The following is a 24515-nucleotide window of genomic DNA, read 5'->3' as shown; positions in this document are numbered from 1 at the left end:
ACATACTTCCGCCAACCGACGCAGGCTTTAAAGGGACCGACAAGCGAGAAGCGGATTGCGCGAACACGACCGCAAACAACGTGATCAAGAATTTGGGTCGACTCATTGCAGGAAGAACGAGGTGGAAGTGCGGGAATTCCGAAAATCGAAAAGAAATGAGGGGTAAAAAGAATTAGGAATGGTTTGAATCGAGTCTTCGATTTTACGACAAAAACTGTATTTTCACATCAAAGTTCACTGCCAGAGCCGTTAAATATAAACAAATAATGTGCTCGGCTCGTAAGTACGTGTGGTCAGGCATACTCTAATCTCCTCTATGTAGACAGTGATTGCGAAACATAATGTAAAGTCGTGTTGATGGAGCTTCCGCGGAACGGTTCACTAGGGGAAGATAGGCTTTCGGATTGTCCTCGACGTCGAAACTATCGTCTAGAAGTTAACTCGATTTAATAGCAAAGCCAACGACGTTCATCTTTGTAAGAAGTAGTGATCAGTTATTATGATATATCGCAAACTTATTATGGGATTATTGACCCATGATGATGATGATGAGCCCAATATTCTTGCTAAGATGCTGTTTTTTGTGAATATAGAAATAATTCTGTTTTTTAAGAATTTTATTACAATTCGCAGCAAAATGCATAATTACAATGTGAGTAAAGTGAGCATATGATGTATTTATCCGTTTTTATCTTTGCTATTTCATGGACTGAAAATGATAATTGTATTTTAAAGGTCGATTGTGCTTTCCGAGCTAGAATTCGATTTGAAATGAAAAAAATTGGCATCGGTATAAATGTTGGATTCAAGTGACTAGTAAAAAGAAAAAAAAATAAAAAAAAACGGATAACTCGTGCACCAAAAGGGAAGAGGACTTCAGGATGAGCACGGAGCAAGCTGCACGCCGCAGGGGCCACCTCAGTCAAGTTGCCAAGTTTTTTTTTTAACCCTCTGCCCTAAAAATTCGTAATGAGGCCAGAAAAAAACAGTTGAACACCGTAGTGGGCGATTTGCTTCCGGCGACTTTTTAGCTCGAGAGATGAGTTGTTGTAGGCGTGAAAGAGAGTGATGCAGGGACAGCTGAAGAGGATACTCGATTTCGTTCGGACAGTTAAATGAATCAATACACCATTTTCAGGAATTGAACATCAATTGAGTCAAAGAAAAAAAAATTGATTATTTGGTACATCTGTACTGACGGTCGGAAATTTTTTCAGCAAATTTAATTAAGATATAGGATATCGTAAACAGGTTTTATATATAAGGTTTACATTTCGAACATCTACTCGACTAAAATTCCACCAATGACATATCCATGCGTTTACCACAGCTTAGGATACACGGATGGGGAATAACACTAAATTATGACACATGCCATCCATCCTAAAGGGTCATAATGACATTCTGTAGCTTAGCATGGATACTTTTATTAAAACTCCTAACGTCCAGGCATCTTATGACCAGGCAAACATCCACGGACATTAGGCTTTATCTTTCTGTTTAATTAACGAGAGCTTTGAGCGAGTATTATCAATAATATTGCGTAAATATTGAAATAAATCTTTTCAGAAAAGTATAATCGTCCAATCTTAGTAATTTAATAATATTAAAAATCTAGAACATTAAATAAAATGTCGAAAATACTGGATAGTGGATACCCAAGTAAAACCGTTTCCATGGTAACTACAAAGTGTGTCCAAAAAATAGTTTGCGTTGCCATAGCTCGGTGACTAAGAAGTTGCAACCCAATGTGTTTATGACAAAATGCTGTCTATACGGTAAAAATAGTCTCCTCTACCAACTCCTGAAGTATTGCAGATTGATTTCTCCTGCAAAAACCTGTGCAAAAAATTGAAATCACACTTATACGGGTATTTTAAGACACTCCGTATTTCTTGTTACTGTTGCTTCAATTAACCCTTGGTTGTTACCAGAGATACTTCACCGTTGAAATCGCCTTGACATGTTAAGACTTCGGCCATAAAAAAACTGAATCCACAAGCTTTCCACATGGGAAGCAGCTATTGAATTCCATTATGAAAATACGATGCTATCCAATATAAAATGGCCGCAGCATAAAAAACATCGTGGAAAGAGAAAGATGAAGAAGTTGAACAGTCAAGGGCGGTTTCGGTTAATGGACACATTCTAGTATTGGTCCTGGAAATTCTGTGCTACTCGTATCCAAGGACTTGGTGATATTTTGACTTTCCATAGTTCTCCGTAGAGGCGCTCATGAGCAGGAACACTGATTAGATTAAAGTTATGAAGGGGGTGTAAAGAACAGGCAAGTATATGGCCAAATTCGGAGTGAAGCGCTTTATGGTGCGGAAAAGTTCACCCTTGTGAAAGGGGCCGAGAAAAAGTTGGGGAGTTCGAGATTGTGGAAAAGAATGAAGAGGATAAAGCGGACGGAGAGAAGGAGGAATTACAAAGTGTTGGACATGGTGGGTGAGGAGAGACAACTTCTAGATGAGGTACGGAGGAGACAAAAGGTGTGGAACGAGTGACTACTGAGGAGGGAGGGGATATTGAAAACAGTTTTTCTACATCTACATCTACATAATACCCCGAAAGCCGCCTAAAAGGCGTGTGGCAGGGGGTGTTAGGACACCAGCCGTTTACAGCTAAAAAAAAAAAATAAGTGCTCTAACGAGGTTGGGACTAGCGTTTATTAAAGTCCTTTATGGTTCGGGGGAAAAACGAATTCCCATATCTATCCGTTCGGCAAAACATCTCTCTTAATTTATCGCTTCTATCGGACCTGGAAATATAGTGTGGCTCTAATATTATGTTCTCTGTGTCGCTCTTAAAGATATCCATTCTCAATTGTTCAAACAATCTAAGCCTTTGAGGGAAGACACTGTTGGGTAAACCAGGGAGAGGAAGTAAGAGAGTAGGATTTATAGTTAGAATTAAAGGAAGTAGACCTTGTGAAATGAAGAGGGATGTTGAAGTTGAAAGGAAAAAACACCGGAACGATATGCAAAATGCTCCATGTTATTATAACTTTACCGCTATAATATTTTGGTATTAATTATGAGCATAAAAAATGCGCGTTTTATACTTGGTCGACTGTGAACGATGCCTTGTTCTATTACGAATGCACTAGCCAGTGGTGCAGCGAGGGGGGGGGGGGGGAGTTGGGGGATAGAAACCCCCCCAAAGCTCAGAGAATTTTTTAAGTTTAATCCATTTTCCTTAATTGGATTGATATTAATAAGAAAATAGTGCAAGGATTAATAAAATATCCCTCAGAAAGCCGTAAAACTCACCATTTGCTATTCACATACACACTAAAACTCACCATAATTCACATATGGAACTGAAAACAGTTATGGCTATCATAAATGACATGCATTGTCCATAAAAAGTAAACTTAGTACAAACAGAATGTTGATGCATTAATCATTGTTATTTTTCAGTGAAAATGTTTTCCAGCTAATTGCATTTTACTTAAAATTCCGCAATTTATTAATCTCACACCTACCGCTTATCAAGGCGAGTATTCCTTACCCCCACACACACATTAGTTGCACCTAAACCCCCCCAGCCTTAATTCCTAGGTGCGCCCCTGGCACTAGCAAGTATCCATGAACATCTGCTAGTCTAAGTAATCGATGACAATTAACCTAACGATGAATATTAACAAATTTTTGGGCTAAAAAGGTTTTCGTACCATGCTACATTCATCATTTTTATTTCTTCCCACCCCTCTTTATGTGTAGACCCTTTCCACCGCTACGACCCACCCCTTTCCCACACCCTCGGCCACCCCATCCACCCCGGCCGCCTCACCGCCCGTCACCAACAAACTGCATTGCGCTCGCTGCGTGTATTTTGTCCGAGAAACCCTTCCACACCCGCGACTGCGCGATTCAGTGCCAATGCCATTCACACATCGAACTAAAACAGCTATTGCTATCGTAAATGACATGCGTTATCCATAAAGAGTAAACTTGGTACACACAGAATGTGGATACACATGTTATTTTTTCAGTGAAAATGTTTTCCAGTTAATTGAAATGACAGCATCCATTTTCATGTATATGAGGTGAGTATGTGTCAAAAAGTGAAAATTTCAATAATGAAAATTTTTAAATTATACCTAATTATAATAAAAATGTAATAGCGTATATTAAAATTATCGTTACAATATTATGTTAAAAATTAGGACATGCTAATTGTAAATAATTCTCTTCTCATATTTCAAGTCCTTACCATCATAATTTTTTCAACTATTTAATCTCACAGTATGGCATTTTCACGTAGCAATCATGGCGTGATTTCAAATAAAGCATTTTTTAATGATGCTTTCCTCACTCTACTAGTATTTCAACCCGAGGGTTACTTAAGATAGCTGAAGATAAAGGTGATCTCAGATAAGCCACTAGCGTGTGAATAACATACATAATAGTATTGGAGGCTGCTAAATTACTTGTTGTTGAAAGCACCTTAATTACATTCAATTATATTTATACTGATCCAGAAGTATAACCAATTGTTGCAAACAGTTTCTTATTATTATCTCAATCTTTTAACAGAACGTCTATAAATTTGTCGATAAAATGACACATATACTTCTTAAAGGATTGATAAAAAAATTGTGTGCTAAGACAAGTATCATCCTAATGATCTATACGGAGTACGAGACTTTCTGTAGATATTTAAAGAAAATGGAGAAGAAAATGAAATAAATGGATGAACAAGTAAAAAGGAAATTTTGAAATGCTTCATGAAAATGAAATATTGTACTTCATCCCTCAGACAAAACAATATGCTGGCGAAAATAAGTAGCGAAAAAAAGCTAAAACTTCAGCCGGCATAATAATCATATGTAAACCTGTCTTTTTTTCTAGTCAGTATGCACAAAAAATCATATATGACGGAGTGCTATTTAATTATTAGCAGAGTTCACCTGAGGTCGAAAACAAAGGATTTTTATATCCTACTGTGACGCTGCGGAAAGCTTCGAATCCTGGTAATGAGCACAAAATCATCCATGGATCAATTAAAACTCGGGATCTGTGACTCAATAAGCGCTTCGATTCTCTATCGCGAATGAATGTTTCGCAACTAATAGAGAAGGTCACATTGGTTACCTTTCATAGCCAGATTAATGATAATAGAGATTAAATAAATGGTCCCGTGTGTTATCAAGTGGTTATGAAATCCAGTGGTCATATAATTTTTATCGGCAAACCTGTTTATGGCTTTATGAATTCTACATTAAGTACCGCAAATGATTACGACTCTTCAGGCGCCCCTAAATTCATCCTTTGATATCACGCAAACATTAAAGCCGGGAGACCACACATTCATTATTTATCATTAATGATTCCCAAAGTATACTTAAATAACTGATATTCCAAAAAATGGATCAATTGAGATTATAATATATGGAGAAATTCTTTGGAATCAGCGTAGATTGCCACCGATGCTGTCAGACTCTTCAAAATATTACCAGCGTGTAACAACGGTTATCCTACAGGAAAAGCTGTCTTTTTGTTATTTTGTAAGTAACTCGTGAAAAACGAATAAATTCAAATATTTTCCACTAAGAAGGAATCATTGGCACAGGGAGTCAAAATAATTTCCTTTGGATTAAACCAAAATTGGAATAAATAACGAATCACGAGAACACGAATAAGTAAAGAATGCGTACCTACAACATAACTATCATCCGAGGCACTGACCACGCAGAAAAGTAACCTTGGAAATACCATAGTTTGACAAAACCTAGGTCGGATAATAATAATCTCTGGGCCCTAAAAACGTTTGCCTTTGACTATGCTACCTGAATTAAAATTTTATTTTATTTTTCCCTTGGGAATGATAAAGTACTTGCACAACAGTAAGTGCCTATCCACAGAAGCTCAGAGAGTGACAAAAAACTACTGCTAATTTTAAATCCCTCCATGCAGCAGATTCATCACAAATAACATATGTCATTTATCTTGAAGTTTCTACTCGACCCTTCAGCATATCTGAATAAAGGTCAGGCAATGTATCAAATGACATACGTAAGTAAAGTATTCAGAAACTTTTTACAGGTGAACTTCTCTCAGTGTTAATAATAAAATCTGTAAATATTGGTTTATTTTTGAAATAAAACTGCACGTAAATCTTTCACATTTAGTACTACTTCCTTTTAATTTTATTTAATAATTTATTTATTAATTTAATTTAATAATTTATTGAAAATTATCATCTTCGTTTTATTACATAATTTTCAAGTAATCATTTGTCTACGTAGAGTGTAGAATTTTAAATTCACAAGTCAACGCAAAATGAGAAAAGCATGCACCTCAATGAAATGGCAATGAGAAGGATTAAGTTGATAATAAAGTGAGAGTGAAAGATCCCTCTCATCACGATCAATCGGCCTCTGGTTTCTATCACTCCATGTCCCCGGCAGAGAACGCGGCAAACGGCAAAGAAAACTGGCGAGAGCCGGTCGTAAAACGATTCCTCTCGCTTAAAACTGCCGGGAGCAGGAAGGACCTTGAGGAAAATAAAATCGTCCTGAAAGCAGCTCTTACGTTACTCAAAGAACGGAACGGAAGAATTAAACAGAGTCGTAGCATGCATGTGTGTTTGTGGAACTTTTAGTTTTGGTCCAACCGCCGCGCCGGCGGGCGGGCCATCTGGGCTCTGTCTATTTTTGCCGCCGCTGGGAAGTGTGTAGAGAGAGAATGGCAACAGTTTAAATGAGGCGCGCTCGATAGGAGAGGCGGACCTTTGTCTAGGGGGTGGGACCCCCGAGGCGGGTGGTCCCCTTTTCGACAAGGTCGCAGCCAGTGGTTTGAACCTACAGGCTAAGCCATTACCTTCCGGTATCGATGACAACTTATACTGGTATATTTCAGTATCAAGTCTTGAGTGGTTATTACTTCGCAGACGCGAATCCTGCCTTCACCCACTTCTACTGACGATTCACAATACCAAGATTCCTCTCTTTACCCACTTCTAGTGTCGTAGCCGCGGGGTGAGATTTTCCAGTTTACAACCCCTGTAAAAGAGGCGCCAAAAACGAGCAAGGTTCCTCAATAAATAAAAACTACTTTATTTTTATCAATACTCGTACAAAATTACTGTTTTTGAGTCCTAAAAATCGCGTTTGCAACGCCAAAAATCCCCAATCCCCTTTTGCCCTGGGCTGTTTTACTTACACCCCGGAAGGGCCCCGAAATCTCCGGTATCAAATTTCAATTTCAAAAACATTTTCAATATCCTGGCTACGCCACTGCCCTTTTCCACTGACAATTTCTTGTACTCACAATAATAGGTGGGCTAATCGGTTACTTTCCGATCGCGATTGCAAATTATACTAGTATATTTTCGAATCAAGAATTGAATAGCGTTTACTTTGTCGTCGCGATTTCTAAGTGTATTCAATTATACGGGGGACTCCTTTTACTCAGGATTAGAAGAGGGCGAGTTGATAACAAATTATACCGTCACATTTCAGTATTAAGTCCCGAGTAGCGATTACCTTGTACTGGCGATTAAATGCATCTTCTTCTTATGAACTATCCTTGTACTCAGGGGCGGATCTATAGGGGGGGGGGGAGCTAGTGCCCCCCTTGAGTATCCAATTTACGTTAGATAGAATGGTAATATTTTTCCAACCTCCACCACTGCTGGAATTTTAACCCCCACTTAGCCCCCCACCCTTGCCCCTATTCTGGATCCGCCACTGCTTGTACTAGCTGTTCCAAGTTTTATATCAGGTAGGATACCAGCTATAGCCGTTAGTAATTTCAATACGTAATTTAGTTTTCAAGCATGTAGATGCATCTGAAAAGGCGAGTACTGGTTATTTTGTAGTACATAATTAAAAATTCTCCACTCTCGACACATCTCCACTGCACGTGACTTTAGGGGACGGTCTTGAAGGATGACGGACAACATATATCAGTTAACTACCTTAATCACAAATTATTTCCTCTTGAAATTCGGATCACTTAGCCGTCGGTGGTGAGAGTGGCGGCTTTTGCATTTAAATGCTCTGCGGGTGATAACCCAATTGGTGACCGATTGGAGAATTTGGCTAAATATTTCTAGATGAATTTGCTTATTGCTGCCTATGTTATTTCATGGTGGGATTTTAAAATTAAAGCATAGGGATAAATATTGGATGAACTTACTTAGGGACTTCGGAAAGGAATGCTCCTGAGATTACGTGAAAAATATCCCACACATACCATTTTCGTAATTAGGGAGCTCAAGTAGGGGATAAAAGAAACTCCATGAAACAGGTATTTAGGATTCAATTCTTTACTGGAGTTATCCGATATAGTAACGATATGCATTGATTAAACTTGCGGGAATATAATAAAAATCGCTAATACGACTTGATAAATATTGGTTTTACTCCAAATGCATTTCTCTTTTAATTTTGCATATGGACTGCATAAATTTGATGATAACCATGACTGAGTGAAAGTACTATGATTAATAACCCTTAGATAATTTTTGCGCTCTATGTACATAGTTGTATTTTTGTCGATTCGTGTGCTGAATGAAGCGATACAGACTTGGTGGGATTTTCAACTCCTGCCACGCATGTGCGTACCCACGTGTTACTATTGCGCGTATTCAATAACCAAGTCGTAAAAATGTGCCGCACGATGCACGATGTATGCTAGGGGTTAGATATCCTCTGCCAAATACCATAGAGGTGGCACGCAGGGTAAAATTTAGATTTAGATATCCAGAATTCGTTTGTAAAACATTAAGTAAACGTTTATGATGCGATTGAGCACAATTTATAGCTAGTCGTACTATTGAAGAGAAAGTGTTGAACTCATAAAGTGTTCTACAAGTATTCGTAAAGTGGTCTATTTCGCATTCCTCAGACCGCAACTTGATCACACGGCGAGCATATCTGATGCGGCGCACAAAGTGTTAATCCGTTAACTCAATAAAATACAAAGGAATGCGACGCAATTTGTAAAACTAACTGCTGCAAGCGAACAGAGAGAGTGACACAATTTTCCACGAATGTGAATGGGGGCCTTTATAGACTATTATCGGCGTAAAAAAGGTAGAACGCTGAACTTACAGCATTTGTATGAAATTCCACCGAAGCTCTCTAGGGTCGTGTAATATATCATCGTACTTATCGTTTGTTCGAGCACAGAAATGTATCATCAAACATTGTTTAAACGTAAGCGTTTAGCTTATACGGTCGTGAAGAAGAACACGCGGAAAACAATGAGAACGGCTAAGTGGTCGTCTTTATCTCGTCACGGGCACAACGTTGGTGCACTTCATTGATTTTTTTTAGAGAGAAAGAAATTTTCGCATTAAAAATAGCTTTTAAAAATCAAATTTGACCAATCTTTTTCTTTGATGTACCGAAAGGTAGATTTCGAATTCCGAGGTGTAGAAAAGTAAATTACTTCCGAAGTTACGTCTGCGATTTTATAACAATATTTCCAAAGTTTTCATGTAATGAAATGTTGATATTGTTCCTGTTGAAGGATCTAAGGTTTTCCTGGCGAATAGACTGGAGGAAGATTTCTCGGGTTTCCAGCCGGGTCCAAGGGTTTTTCAGCACCGACGTCTCGAGGGCGAAGTCTGCCATTGTCATCATCTTTGTTCCTGTTACTTAAAATAGACCACAACGACGAAAATTGCCCCGCGGGAATGCAAACTACCAAAATGCCGATTTTCGTCTTTGTGGTTTCACTCCACCCTTTCGTAACTACCCTTCCCTCATAGTGCAAATACTTCAGCTGCCGGTTGTCTCCTCACGGTGATTTTTGATAGCCCTTCTGCAGAAGTCTCTGCCTGGTGGTTTTTGCTCCAGACTGGTGAATTCAATAGGAAAACTCAAAAGATTAAATTTTTGATGCTACAAGCTAAGCCAGATTCAATAGTATATGGGCAATTCCATGCGTGACGGAATTACCTTTAGAGTGAATTGTGCAATAGGATATTTCGATAAAAATGTAAAATAAAAAAAATTGAAACACTTCTCACCGTACATAGTCAAAAGTCTTTTATGAAGATGATATATAGAAACTAAATGTTCATATATAGAAACAAAATTAATCAGCAAAATACCTTAAAAATATGTCTAAAATGTGCATGTGACGGATTCACTCCCGGGTCAACCTGCTATGTGTAATGATTTAAAACATCTTCAAACTGTGAGTATAAGTAGAATTTGAAAACTTTTAATACGGCTCTAAACAATGTTTGAGTCATTGCTTATGATCGCTTAGTTTGTCAAAACTAGAAATTAATAATATGTATATAACATTCTCATATATCTAACGCAACCATACGAGTAATTCTTGGTCATGAAGAATAAAACATGTTGTTGATGTCCCCGATGGATTCCCTAAAGTGCACGATTACCTGATGCTATTAAGACGTAACATTAGTCGAAAAAAGTTTATTCCAGTCAAAATTAATTTATAAGAGGATATATTTAGGAAGCGGACTCAAAAAATTTTTACAAAATCAATCGCAGTCTTCATGGGCACCATCATAAAATCACAATAATCGCCATCACCGGGTGAGGGAGTAATTATTGGTGGTCAGGTCGAGATTACCAAACGATATCTTTATCGTGATCGCACCTTATTGCTCTCCCTACCCGAACCCCGTTTTAGCTGATTCACAATAAGCAATCATTTCATTGCCTTGGCTAAAATAACTGTGCTTGTCACTGTTTTTGAAGGGGGTTTTCATCTTCCTTAAAACACTTGGCGGGTGTTATATTTTGCCTGTTGTGCTCAGCGCCGTTAATTTTCTGTCCTTTGTTTGTGCGTGTATACCTCTTTCGGCCTGTGAATGAGTCACTCGCCCTGAGTTGTTTTTCGCGGCAAACAGGAGCATAAATCCAGCCATCGTGTTTTGAGATTCCCTCCCGTGCAAAATAGTGTCTCTAAGAGTGACGACCGTCAGGAATAGGATGGGTTAGAGGCTTGAGTCACACGGACAACCTCGGTTGGCCACGAAAATGTGCGTATTTTCGTTATTTTCATGTCTAAGGAGTCAAGCTGGCTGGGGATGAACCGGAGAGTGAGATTTACCCAGGAGCTTTGGCTGCGGACACCCTTTAAAGCGCAAACCACTTGGAAAAGCGATGGTAAAATCATTAGGAAAACGAAAAATGAGGCACTGTTTCACTGTCTCTAATGCTATAGGTATAAATAAGTTCTGGTATATAATTAGCTCGTCATAATTTTGCGGTAGCTGAGAATGATTAAATTGTTTTGAAAAATATGAGATTACTAGAAAACCACATTTTCATAGATGGTATCTTAGTAACTTGACATCAAAAATGTTATGAGCTAAGGCACATCAGTTATCATAGTTATCCGATAATTACCGGCAAGATGAAGGTTGCGTGGCGAAGTCAGTTTCTACTAAAATAATTTCTATTTCTCTTTGATTTAAAGTACATGGATGAATTATATTTTTCATTTTTAAGCAAGTAAGGATACCCTAAATTTTTGGCTGAGTACTGGCTAGCAAACTTTGATGACAATACGGAGAGGGCTTAAGAACATGCGTTTTGTTTCCAAGCCATTTTTATATTTGCTATGCCTTATATGTTTTGATAATTTGGTGAACATTATATTTACCTTGTCTCTATGGCAGCGCATCCCATTAAGAGCAGAATCAGCATTAAGAAAAACATTATAGCTAGCAGAAATAGCTCTCTCTGATCTAGACCGAGGCATTGTTTTTTTATCCTCTACTTTTACTTTTATAGATTTTTACTTGTTCTGCCCTGAAGTTGTCTGATAATATTTTTGCAATAGCTGGTTTCTATTTTGATTTTTTACCATGAAGCCTTAACAAAAATATTATCTATGCTGGGCAGGAGGGTGTATCATTTAATTTTAAATCTCCTGACCGGAGGGAAAATTTTCCCTTATGGTAAAGTTACCTCTTAGTTCCATATGCTTTTAATGAATTACGTGGGCAACGATGTTTGCGATGAGGTATTTTCTTTCTCCTGACAGAAAAACTTTTATTTTTACAAAAGCCTTTGGTTGATACAGAAAATTAGTGACTTTCAATACGTAGTGAATTTATTTGGATGAAACTACGGTACCAAAGAAAATGCTTCATATTTGATAATCACGAAATGAATACCTGCATGTTTGCATGTGGGGTAAAGATTTCGAATGGGTGAAGCGGGAAAGTACTCTTATTTTAACGAGGGAAATAATACCAGGACTATCAATATGGAATAAAGTAGGCATTGTAAATTAATTTTCTATCCGATTGAAGTGCGGTGCAGGAGAGTCCGGTAAGTAGAGAGGATAAAACTGCTTCTCACAAAGATTTGGGCCTCTATATTTTACGAGTATTTGGTGCTAATGATCACGCGTATTGCCAAAGGGGATTTTTTTGTCAACCACTAGATGTGCTATCATTCTCCGCGTGTTTTAATTGGTTTACAAAATTCGCCCCTCGAGTCCCTGGCAGACAAGAGCTATCCAAATTTCACGGAGAAATAAGTTTTGATTATGGCAAATAACCGAGATTTATATTTTGAATGATATAACCTATATTGAAATCATAATATTACAATGCTCTTCCCCGTGAGTTCAAACACTATGCTGCAAATATTGAGAATAAATCATTCGTTCTACACTGCTATACTCGCATTCGCAGTGCGGTATTTTTGAAAACCAATTAAAATGCCCCCCAAAATACAACTAAAAACAAGCTTCGACGGGACGGCCTCCTCTGGTTGGTGTTTATCTGATAGCCGTAAAAAGTCCGCTTTTATATTGAGAAATGCGAAAGGTGGAAAATACGATACCGTACTCATTTTCATTTGATCGCTGGTCCTTGGGCGTTGGACCTAAACTCGGAATCGGGTATAGGAAGGTTTCTACGCCAACCATGATGACGCAGGTTTCAAAAATACTCGGCAAGGGCAATTCCGGGGCAGTTGACGTAACGTGAGGACATAATTTATGCCAGCTAATGAGTATATCTGTAGAAAGGCGTTGCCACCACGAACGTTCTCCAAATTTACTGCCAACCTAGAACATTTAATACTTCTAGACTATTTACAGCGCGTGATTCTCCTAATCCATGGTACAGTAATAATCCAGAAACGTGTAGAATTGGATAGCCATTTATGTATCGCATTATGCATGTCTTAAGTAGCATGGTTACTTCACCGTATATTTGTAGGAAATAGCAGGTTAAGGGATACTGATACTTATTATTTTTAAATTCAAATTTACCCTTCGGTACGCGAAAGAATTATAGTATTTTGGATTCTATACGGATAGTAATGCTCATTATGCAATGAAATATAAAAAAAAAACTTCGTAATTCCACAAACAGTAGCACTGCATCACCTGGTGACCAAAAGGTGATGACGTATCACGTCGTCACCCAAGATCGTCCAGTTATTAGTTTATGCAGAATTACAATTTTTTAAATATTCAGTTATTATAAGTCGATTCCCTGAAGTAACGCCCGAGGCAACGGACTGCTCATTATGGGTTTAAAATTAGTGGAATCGGTTCTTTTGATTTATTTCAATTAAAAAATGCAAATTTTAAGCTTGACACAATGATTTTCTGTGGTACATATATAAATCGTTGTTTATTTATATGATTGACCTTCCGAGGAAAATGCGTGTACACAATCTTATAATTTATTTAAATAACATTTTATCGGTAAACAGTAGAGCATAATACTACTAAAATATATCAAAACAAAAAAATATTCTTTCCCTCATCACATTGATAAGTTATCATACCAGCATTTTTAAAAAAGGAATTTAAATGAATTATTAAGAAGTAATTTATACACTTTGGTCTTGAACACTCTTAGTGATGTCAAGTTTCTCATTTCTGTCGGCAATGAATTCCATAGTCTGGCAGCAGCACATCCTGCCGAGGAGTATTCGCGATTATAATGGCTGATAGTGGCTGCACTATCACTGCTGGAGAGATGAACTGCCATTTGTATTTTGTGTTGTAGACTGATGATTTTTTAATTTAACCTTTATATAAGTTTTTATGTCTTTCAAAATGCTTTGTTGCTGGCCAGCATCCTTTGACTAAAGATACGAAATGGTCTCATTCCCATCCAGTGGTTGATAACATACGGGGAAAATTGGGTTGGTGTGATGGCTGGTATGGTGGCATTGTTCCTATAATTTCTGTAATACGTAGTAAACGGATGCTCGCTCCCCTGGTCCAGAAAACAAGCTCTCACCGGCGGCGGGCAACCCTGCCAGAGTGCCCGCCCGCCGACCTTGCAAAACCATCACCGCAGTCTCCATTGCCAAAAATCCCAGATCTTCTTCCTCGTCCTTCCCTGAATATGGGAGAAAATAAAAGTAAGAGGAAAAAAATAAGATTAAATAAAATGCTATCTTTCTCTCCTCTCTGCGACATCTTCCGTCCCTTCCCATCCCCCCTTCCAATTCACCCCCTTCCCTACACCACCTACTTTCCACTCACCCCCCCACCCCTTTCACCCTGCCCTGTGCCGCATTCTGGCGCCTCTGCGAACGATGTTGCGCAAGGAGCCACTTTAAAGGGGAAGGTCAACGACGAAAAAATTTTTACGAGCGCATGAATTTGTTTTAATACACTGTCAAGTCATTTTTCCTCCTCCCTCCTCTGTGGTATCAGGAGTGGAAAATCACTAATATTTTGTATGTGTGGCAACGAATAATCCTAATTTTTCTTGGCATGCAAGATGACCTGGTTCGCGATTTAAATTCCTTCGGCGCGACGCATGATTTTTTAAATTTTTGATTAGTTTCAATATTGTTTTAATATTGCCTTCACTATTTCTAATTGCTTCAGGATGAGCTCAGTGTAGCATTTCCTCTACGGAAAATAAAAGTGAATCTCCTCGTAAAGTCCACTATCTACGACTAAAACACACTGCCCTGGTTAAATAAGATAATTAAACTGGATTTTTAGCTATGTCACGATACCCGGTTAGTGTTCTAAAACCATTCATAGTGTGCCTTACGGCGTGCAATACTTTCATTTGCCAGTTTTTATGTAACTTGAAATTTACTTCGTCGTCGGCATCAGCCTATTCCTATCGAAAAGCGCCAAGGGGATCACGGCTCATTGTCCTATTCGACGGACGGAGTCTTGCACTTGAAGTGCCCGCCATAAGGCACTCAAATAGGGATCGGGCAGCCTATGAAAACTCTGTCACCGCCGGGATTTGAACCCTTACTGACCGGGAGGAAAGCCACCACGCTAGCCATCACAACAACCCAATTTTCCCCGTATGCCATCAATCACTGGATGGGAAAGAGACCATTTATTACCTTTAGTCAAAGGATGCTGGCCAGCAACAAAGCATTTTGCAAGATAAAAACTTATATAAAGGTTAAATTTCAATAAAAAACATCAGTCGTCAACACAAAATACAAATGGCAGTTCATCTCTCCAAAAGTGATAGCGCAGCCACTATCAGCCATTATATTCGCGAATACTCCTCTGCAGGATAAACTGCTGCCAGAGAATGGAATTAATTGCCGACAGAAATAAGAGACTTGACACCACTAAGAGTGTTCAAGACCAAAGTGCATAAGTTACTTCTTAATAATTCATTTAAATTCCTTTTTTAAAAATGCTGGTATGATAACTTATCAATGTGATGAGGGAAAGAATATATTTTTGTTTTGATATATTTTAGTAGATAGTATTTAGCTCTACTGCCTACCTTGTAATGTTATTTGAATAAATTACAAGATTGTGCCCAATATGTTTCATATGTGTGGACAGTTTGGACAGTTGAATTCCCAGGCATCCACATTCAGGATACAAATGTGTTTATGCATTTATGTAGGTGTACATATTTTTTTCCTTTTTTGTATTTGCATTTATTGAAACCTATTATTATATTTCTTTATCCCTCCACTGATTCATTTTCCTGAACCGTAATATTTTAGTAAAACCGTAGTATTTTAGTAAATATTTTACTACCTCAAGGGCCAGGGAGATCCACAATAATAAAGCAATTGAATTGAATACTAAGGAGAATATGCTAGTGAGGTATTCCTATCATTTCGAGTGCTTGAAGTGGTGTATCTGAAGATATGGGTTTAAAGTTTGCTAGGCAGCTAGTGATTTTGAGCTGGACCCGTAACAATGAAGAATTAAGATATATTCGGGGCCCCCAGGGAACGAATAGAACAGGGGAGACACTATTTTGCGAAGACGGAATGCACAACAGGCGTCGTAAACACATGCCATTCATTAGGTCATATTTATCTGCTCCGAAGTAATTATCTACGTGGTATATACGTCTTTTCCATCCCCCGTCGATCTCAGGACAATGAAAGAAACGACGAGGTTCTATCAGATCACTCAGTCCTCTGTTCTTCGTCACTGAAGTCTGGGGGGCAAGGTCTACTCTCCCACCAAAATTTACGATCCAATTTGTTCGACTAGGGAGGACAAAGAAGTTCGCAAAAAACGTTAATAATTCCCGCCCTTTAACCGAAAGTTTATTTTTCTCAATGCCAGCACAAGTGGCGGTTGCGTAAATGGATAGTTGTTATTTAGTCATAGTTTAGCTTATGATATTTTTGACTTTTTAGAGATAAAGAATTTGGAAGACATAATTCATTAAAGGAATTCAGTGTACATTAGTATTATGTCAGACATATAATCATCAAATCATCAGTTTTCTGAATAAATTTAAGCGTTAAAGGAAAATTACAATGAATCAAAAAAGGAAAGACTACGGCAGGTTCCACAGTTTAATAAATACTGCGACCGGTTTCGAATACATAGTATCATCATCAGGCACTTTGATAGAATTGTTTCCACATATAAAGTAGTAAAAAATAATCACATATATAGTAGAAAATTACAAGACATAGACCGAAAAACCATAATATCAAGCTATTTTATAATACTTGTATCGGAGATATATTTAACGATGATGATATATTTTGATCTTTGCGCAAAAAATACGTAGGAGGCTCTAAAGTTATTCACAGTGACAAATCGTTATAGCCTCGTAAGTCATTACGGATAGAATTTTCTATTCAATATAGAAAACTAAGTACATACGTAGGTTACCAAAATAATTTATCATGATATAGAAGTTCCGACCACAGAGAAAAACTCTCTAGTATTACTCAATGAGCCGACGTGTTAATAGAAAAAAATATGCCATAATTTATTCCACGAGTAGATGACACATATCACTTAATAATCACTAGAAAATTAATTATATGACATAACCTGAATTATTCCATGGAAGTTATCAATGTTCACTCAAAATAAAGGATCATACGTGCTTCATTTGATATAGAGGTGTGACAAAATAAACACCACGCTCTTTCACTATACAAAAAGAAAAAATTGCATTGGTACCTAGTGATCATAACCTTAGCTAGAAAAATCATTGGGGAATATATATATTGATGTAGGTGCATTTTGGAGGGATACACTTGACGCAGAATTCACATAATACCGTATCTCTCAAACTTTTCAGGGAGGTTTGAACACTCAGAATTCACACGGCCGCTCGCTACGGTCTTCATTGATGTCACTGGATTATCGAAGCCTAAATTGCGCTTGTTGTTAAGTCATAAGAGCTATGCTATATCTATGTATGCTATGTAATGCGAGTCTCGTATCAGCTATGCGAAGCCTATGGAAGACTTAAGACTAGACATCAAGATTAATACTCTCTAAAAAAACGCAACGGATTCATCATAGATTTTCATCAATCTCGCAATCTCCAAACTGGTTCCACTAAAAATGATTTACCTATAATAGCCTACCAGTTTTGTTAGGTTTGCATGAAGAATTTGAGAATAACTCCGGTATGAGCATTTGTTGGGAAAGTGAAAGGTCCGAGGTTAGATTTACGGTAAATATTAACTTTTATTAATGTTTTTAGGCCATAGTTTCATCTCCACTCCACCGCTGTATCCACGCCATGCGCTTCTGTTTCTACGTCTTTATTTCATCTTCTGTTTTCACTCATGCTTGCATTATCGCTTTTGGCGACCTATGTGATCGCCAATTTGATATGCATACATGTAGAACCGTATATAACAAACTCTACTCATTCCATTCAACGGCGCTCTGATAACTTAAAAACAGCGATTTTTCAGAGCAAAGGTTATTTTACAGAGAAGAAAAATTTTACCTCCATAGTCCAATGTAACTCATTCCTGTAAATAGGTTGAGAAAACTCAGGTCATAACTTAAGCCTTCAACAGAATAGGAGAATGCTACCGCAAGAGTTTGGCAAAGAATTCCTAGGAAAACCATCCAGGTAAATGGGGTCAGCCGTTAATCTGCATCCAAGGAGCCACACTGAAACGGGCCTTAAAGAATCCGTTAATCTTCAGTCAACAAAGACATCGCAAAGCTTTCATCTCAAGCCCGATAATTTTTGATGGCGTACAATAAACGAGAAAAATGGCGGCATTTCGCGGCTCGAAAAAATCTAATTATCACATATTAACTATATCAGGTAGTAATATTTTTTGGAACTTAACACGAGACACATTCATCAAGTTTTATTTTCGCGAACAGTTGATATCATTACTTTCCAGCACCAAAATCAAGGTACACTGATAAAACATTTTAGTAGAAGTAACAGAAGCAGGCGTTATGTAGTGGAATGACATTCTAAGTATTTTAAAAAATAACACGAAGTTGGCAATATTCCACAAGTTTATTGTCCGTACAACGCGTTTCGACCGTTAGGTCATTATCAAGTACAACAAGTATCATAACCAACCATTCTTGTACTTGATAATGACCTAACGGTCGAAACGCGTTGTACGGACAATAAACTTGTGGAATATTGCCAACTTCGTGTTATTTTTTAAAAAACATTTTAGTAGGCTGATTAGCCCAGAAACTTTATCAAATTCATCACCACCATCTCCACTTGCAGAAATCAATCTTTTATCACTCCATAATAAAAGATTGATTACTGCAACTCATTGCAAAATTCCAGCTTACCTAATAATTTTTCCTTTTTTTGATCATTTATCATACATACATTTAAAACGCTGTCTTTCTTTCCCGCTTCTACTCCCCATATATCCTTTCACCGCTGTCTTCGTAAAGAAACAATATTTGATGAAATAGTCGATCAATATTAATTTATTCACTATAGTTGGAATTCTAGTCTCATATGAAAGAGTACTATATCATGAGCAAAAATGTTACTTATTTGCGATTCCGATTCCGTAGAGAGAGACACACAGCATGCAATTGATTTGTAGGAACCTTGCAGATATGTTGTGATCCTTCGGACCCCTGGGAAACGTACCTTATTTGAGCAAGATGAGATGATTGTAACACTAGGGACTATAAGGGGGAAGGTACATCTTTCACCTAAGAGTTTGTATAAAAATGTTACTCAGTACCATCACGTATTGGACAACGAATGATCGAAGTGAAGATACTACCATTTTATAGACATCCAACCCATTGGCGAGTAAGGAGGGGATGGAAATGTAAACGAAACGGAACTCTTTCCAACGCAGGGAGCAAGTCCAATGTGTGCCGTGGATTCAACCAATTTTCCTCATGGTATCAACGACCACGGCGAGATGCGAGGTTAACACGGTCGGCGATCAAAAGGCAACTCCTCCTGGAGCTGTTTGCGATGCTCGCGCGAACCCCTTCATCACTCAATGCTCCTGGGGGATACACGACGGATTTCCACGCCACGAAACGATTACGTTGATTAAATTGTACATTGCTCGAGGTGGGAGATTTAACCAAATTTGGCGAAGCTGATACCAATCCGTGCAACAAGGTAGAATCAAGAGAAACTTCTCAGCCCTTTGGGTCCTACATTTTTCCCATTATTGGTCAATATTAACTTTTGCTATTTTATTATTTACCTTATACACTATAGCCTCGGATAACGACCACAATTTTTTCCAGAAAGCTGGTCGTTATCCGAAATGTTTGCTATCCGAAACAATTTTCCCATAAGAAATAAAGGAAATAGGAATAATTGGTTCCTAGCTCCTATTGACTCGCTATAATATGAAAGTTACAGGCTATATAGGCATTATATTACTTGTAGACCTACTATTGTAGACATTGTATTACTTTGTATCCATTTGCGATCACACAGCACCGAACACAAACATGGCTGCTACACATCTGTTCGCTAACCGAAATTTTGCTCGCTATTAGAGGCAAAATGTTTACCTAAATTTTTGGATATATATAAATAGTTCAAGTTAATATCGATAAACAAAGAGACACAAAATTTTAATAAATGGAATCCGCAATCATTGACGCTTTTGTTATGACCAGGTGAAAGTTTTTAATGCCGAAGCGTACCAAACTGACTTAGATAGTTGAGCAATCCTAAAAATATTTGTCGAGTTTTACTTACAGTTCCTCTTTTGATTACTTTGTTTATCATTTCGTAGGTCGAATTTATTGTGGTCTTTCACCCATATTCCTCCTCCATCTTATTACCACTATCATTCGCAGTAAGGTAAGTTACTTGGCAAATAAATCATTAACGATGATGGAGTTCACTCGGTGCGAAGCCATTAGCGTTAAAATACACGTATCCGTGGCAGGTCATTAAATATAATTTACCATGGCCCTTAAAATTGTGAAAAGAGAGCATGATAATTGATTGAGTTACGGAAAAACTAATGCCTGAAAAAGAATTAAAGAGTAATAACGCATTAAACTCTAGGAGACTCTAAGAGCTTTCCTTTATAATGTATTTATTAATAATGCGCATGGAAATTTAACGTCTAACGTAACGTTTAACGTAAGGTCCTGCAAAACCAAAGATCGTAGGCTCGAGTCCCACCTGGGTAAGTTGCCCATATCCGGAGCATGGCTGTTTGTGAGTATCCCTATTAAATGTTATTGATTGCTTCGTATTACCTGCTGTAAAGGCCTTAAATGTTATTTTTACTGGAAGACGGAAATAAATTTAAAAAATCGAGCAAAATATTTAGAAACATACCTCGATAAGCAAAATGTTTTGAGAAAGAGTGAATGCAAACTTATAGCTATGCGGCGGTTTTAAGCTGGGTTGAAACCAGGACTCCTTTCAACACGCAAGGCTGATAGTTATTAAAAAAACCATAACGATAATGGGATAAATAATATTTGTAAAGAAAGCGCTAGGGACATTTCGCAGATCAAATCATATTAAACTGTAAATTAAGCCTTCAAGACAGAGTTCATGTCATGAGTGAAATAGTTATTTGGATCAATGAACCTAGAGAATATCTCACCCGAACCAACTTGATACGGAAATATTCTGAAGAAAAGGCGCCAGTGCGTAAGCGACAGAGACTGCGAACCGTTCTAAATCGACTTAATGAAACGGAAAAAGGTGAGAAAAATGGCCTACTGACATGGGGCGACATGCAACAAATCGAGCGTGGCGTCTTATTGAAACACTTACGCAGCGTTCTTCCGAAGATATAAAGGAAATGTACGCACTTTCTCTCTTATTCACATTTTTCGTGCTCTCTTTTCACTTTATTCCTTCCTTGACTGCGGGTTTACGGAAAAAAGCTTCCGCAAACATTAAGGCGGACTAACGTAAGATGAGGTAAATGCCAAATGCTATAGAAATTTTTTCAGAGAAAAGTTTTCCAAGCGCATAATTCCGAGGAATTTTAAGTTACCTCTAAAAATTGGCCAAATAAAAAGGATTGATTTATTTATGAAATACTGATACCCCCTTACTAAAAAAATAAATACGCAACGAATAAAAGCCTGATATTCACCAGAATGAGATAATTGGCGCGTTGCGTTGTTGGAAAGAGGCGAATTGTCTTAAAAAAGCACTTTGATATTTCTCTGATGCATACTGTACTAATTTCTTTATGCACCCACTAAGGTATAAAATAGAAGCAGTCGAAGACCCACACCTCTCCGTAGAGAAATGTGGATAAAAAATCTCCGATCTTGGGGAAAAAAGCATCAACACGAACAAATATACTGACCTTTTCGCCTGTTGAAAGAGATTAAATATTCCAAATGGCTCAATCTACCACACAGCTTGAAATTAATATTTAAATATTGGTAACCAAAATCTGACGATGATTTCCTTTCATCTGTATTATTGATGGGCTCAAAATAAATGTAGACAAACCCGCTTGATTCCTTACTACATAAATAATAATAATAAATGATATACATAGATCACCTTGTCGACATGTAGTGCCATTCACTACGCTTACTTCAAATGTATTGCCTCCCTGAAGTCAAAAACAGTTGCCACACAGATGACTGCATTCACTTTGAGAATTCTGTTTTTTTTTCTTGTGAAGGGGAAAACTGCTTATGCTCACCCAATCCAGAGGTGGTAAGGGTCTTATGCAAAATGCGGAAAAAATGAGAATACCCTCGTCGGAAGTAATCCGAGGCAGCATTCGTCGAAATAATGCCTCCTATAATCTGCCCTTTTTTCCTTCCAACCGTTCCCAAACCCCTTTGACACATTTCACCGAGCAATTCCAGCATTACATCTACCCTGCCTCCCACCCTATTTTTCTCGAGATAAAGAGAAGGGGGTGGAGAACCTTCCTACCGCCACGCCCGCACCCTGACTATCCCTGTCTCCTTCCCCTTCTTCGGGTTTTATGATCTCATCGGATTCCTTCTCTTGGAAGCCCTACCCCTCCTTTCCCCTCCTTCCCGTGTTCCCTGGCTGTGACCCTTAAGAGCCTCCGACCTAACCCTTCCAATTTCCCACGCGCATAAATCCTCCTACTTCCTCATCCCACTACCTCTGCAATCCTCCCTCCGAAACCTTCCCAAGCGTCGCTACGTCTCCGACACCGTCGCGACGACGACTAGAGAGCGTCCCGACGGGATGTCCGCCTTCTCAGCTCCTCCCCTTCAATTTCCTTTGCCTCCTCTCACCTGCGCCATCTCCTCCGCGTGGGTGTTCCTCTTAAGGGTAGCCGGGGTGAGAGTGAAATTAGGGCCTCTAGGGAGAGACTAGTTGGGATGGAAAAGGAACACGGGAGATATTTCCGCAGAACGAACGTAAAGCTATAGGAATTTCATAAGGAAGGTGTACCGCAAGGGCGCTATCTGTCACCTCTCGTATTTCAAATTTGATGAAAATAAAGTATTTCTCAATGACAAGGCAAAAAACTAAAACTTCTCAAAATCATTTAAGCAAACTTCCATTTAGAGCATCACGGCAAAAATTACATCAATATGGGCTGAACGTAATTAATCACTTTGTTGGAGTGAAATTAGGGCCTCAAGGGAGAGACTAGTTAGGCAGGAAGAGAAACAGGGCCGCCGAACAAACGCAAAGCTATAGGAATTGCCTAACCTGTCGCCTCACGTCTTTAAAGCGCGATCGAAATAAAGTATTATTCAATGATTAAGACAAAACTAAAAATTCCAAAATCAAATATTTAAGAGATGTAACTGTTTGAGCATCACAGCAAAGATGACAGCAATATTGGCCGAGCAAAATTAATTAATAGTGAGAGTGAAATCAGGGCCTCAAGGGAGAGACTAGTTAGGAAGGAAGAGGAAAATGGGAGATATTTCCGCGGAACGAACGTAAAGCTAAAGGAATTGCCCAAGGAGAGTGCACCGCAAGGGCACTACCTTTCACCTATCGTCTTTAAAGCGTGATGAAAATAAAGTGTTATTCAATGATTAAGATAAAAAGTTATAAAATTTCCAAAAAATATTCAAGAGATGAAACTTTTTGAGCATCGCGGCAAAGATGACAGCAATAACGGTCGAATAAAATTAATCATTAGCCACTATTAATTATAGCCACCAATAATCACGGACAAATCAAAGGGTCCCCTCCCTAATTCTAAGAGAAGTATAAAATTATAACTCCACGCCAGCTGAAGTAAAAGGAGAAATTATCCGAAGCTTATCTTATCTACATATACAATTTCACTGCAAGTGTAATACATCTATTAAACCATAAATATTCGTAAAGGTTAGCGATAAATTGGATCCTCGAGGAAATGACAGGCTTAGTAGAGAGGGAAGTTTTAGAAAAGTAATTAATGTGGTCTTACATGTATGAGTAATGGAATTAACACGACTGGGGGCACTGCAAGGAACCTTAACTGCCTCGAATTATCTTTAAAATGACCAATACCGCGAAATCTATTGCAATAAAAATACAAAATGCACAAAAATGTCCCAAAAATGAAATTTCTCGTAGTTCCTCAGTATTCTTAATACCATTAGTTGCCAAATACCAGGTATGAAACCTATCCATTGGTTTTATAGCGTATATACCACTATTACCATTATTATGCTGTACTACTATCGTACATTAAGCTACCGCTCTGCAGGTGTTCCATTTAAGAGTTGTGAGAGAGAGGGAGAGAGAGTGAGTAATATAAGGGCTTCGAAGGAGCATTTGGTTAGGTTACTGGAAGTAGGGATCAAAAGCATTGGTAACCAAATGAGTAGGAAGTTTCACGGGAGCGTGAACTGTCACCAGTTTTCTCTTGTTCTCGTTAAAAATTACCAATATTTTCCCAACTACCACAGCAAAAAATGAAA

The sequence above is a fragment of the Ischnura elegans genome, chromosome 8 (assembly GCF_921293095.1).
Source record: "Ischnura elegans chromosome 8, ioIscEleg1.1, whole genome shotgun sequence".
NCBI classification, from domain to species: Eukaryota; Metazoa; Arthropoda; class Insecta; order Odonata; family Coenagrionidae; genus Ischnura; species Ischnura elegans.
Note: the sequence above shows the minus strand (reverse complement) of the source record.